At 37.4% G+C, this 1,903-nt stretch overlaps 1 pseudogene; it reads left to right on the forward strand.

Annotated features, from left to right (window-relative positions):
• Positions 1-766: 766 nt before the first annotated feature.
• Positions 767-1,903, forward strand: LOC121230542 (amino acid transporter AVT6E-like; annotated as a pseudogene).

Raw genomic sequence — 1,903 nt, forward strand, 5'->3', positions numbered from 1 at the left:
CCATCTCATCTTCCTTCCCCAAATCCCTAAAACAAACACCTTTTTCCCCAAATCATCCCCTAATTCCCCAAACCCGAAATCCCTAACATTTTCCCCAAGTCCCCTTTCTTTCCCTTAATCTGTTCCCCCATTCCCGAAATCCCTTACTATTTTCCCTTTCCTCTCGTCGACGGTTAGATGCTTCATGGGTTTGAAATGGTTAGTTTTTTAGTCCCCTTTAGATTAATGTGTAGTTATTGTATTACTTGGCTTTTATTATTTTTTGGAATTAAGCTTAATTGACTAAACTTGCTATTTTGAACAACCACTTCCTTTCTTGATATGTAGTGTATGCTGGAATTTTCTTACGTCTTCTTCTCTTGTAGACTTTTTTGTCATTCGTGTAATTAAATGTTATTCATGGAGAACTTGCAACTCATTTTTAGCACATTACCTCTGCTCTGATTTGTTCAGTTGCTATAGTAGTCTGGGAGTGATTATGCTCTGGCCATGTTGCTTTGGCTTTTAATTATATCCTCCAAAGGCAGCACTAGAAAACTTTTCCTTTATTTCCAAACATATTGCTCTTTATCTCTCTCCTTCCAATAAAGCATCCAAAAACGTTGACCCACCATGGATCTGCTGCTTTTTCTTGACCCTTTCAAAATCCATTCCATTCAATTCAATTCCTCCCAATTCTTTGTAAGTTTTTTAATCGTTACATTCGATTTTTTTCTGAGAGATCTTCACAAAGTTTCAAGCTTCTTAAGCATTTCTTTGATCTAGAATGGATAGTAATTAGTCAGGTATACCCAAAGGCTCATTTGTAGAATTACAAATGCATAATGAACACCACGACTTTAGATCCCAACAAAAATCGCTCCTCTCTGATGATGGGAACCGGGTAAATCATCCCAAGGTTATTGATGATTTTGATGATCTTAATGATGATGATGATGTTGATACTGATGTTGATGTTGATCTCGATGATTATACCCTTGTTTTAAGTAAACCCAATACCGGGTCTGGTGTTTCTGGTGCTGTTTTTAACTGAACCACCACAATTATTGGTGCTGGAATCATGGCTTTACCTGCTACTATAAAGGTTCTGGGGCTTGTTTTAGGGATTCTCGATCAGTGGTTAGGACTGGTTCGGTTCGTAATGTCTGGGTGATGTTATGTCTGGTTCTGTTCGTCATATTGGGGTTCTCGATCAGTGGTTAGGACGGTTTTGGGGATCATAGGAAGTTATTGGTTTTGGTTGTTATGGTTGTTTTTCTTGCTCTACTTTGCGTGTTAGATAGGATTGATTCATTGAGCATGACTTCGGCTGCTTCGGTAGCTCTCGCTGTTGTTTTCGTTGTGGTTTGCTTTGCTATTGCATTCATTAAGCTTATTGAAGGGAAGATAGAGGCTCCAAGGAGGAGCCCAGATTTTGGATCGAAAATGGCAATTTTGGATTTACTAGTAGTTATCCCTATTATGACTAATGCATATGTTTGCCATTTCAATGTTCAACCTATATACAATGAGCTCGAAGGTGATGTTTTGACCAATTTTGATAGGAATCTGGGAATTCGTTTTAGCACTGATTTGAATTATATTTGCTCTTCATTTGGTTCTGGTTTTCCCTGTTATTCACTTTTCTCTACGGCAAACTGTGGATAACTTGGTGTTTGAGGGATCAACTCCTCTCACGGAGAGTAAAAAAAGGTCTTTGGCATTAACAGTAATATTGTTAGTGCTTATATATATTGGATCTACTATGATCCCAAATATATGGACAGCTTTCAAATTTACTGGAGCAACAACAGCTTACTGTCTTTTAATATGTATACAATGTAACTTATTGTCTTTTAATGGTATTGAGCTTGGTCCTATTTCTCCTGTTAATGTTATACCAAATTGCTGGCTGTTTTTTTAA

This window comes from Gossypium hirsutum, chromosome A06 (assembly GCF_007990345.1).
Source record: "Gossypium hirsutum isolate 1008001.06 chromosome A06, Gossypium_hirsutum_v2.1, whole genome shotgun sequence".
In the NCBI taxonomy this organism is placed as follows: Eukaryota; Viridiplantae; Streptophyta; class Magnoliopsida; order Malvales; family Malvaceae; genus Gossypium; species Gossypium hirsutum.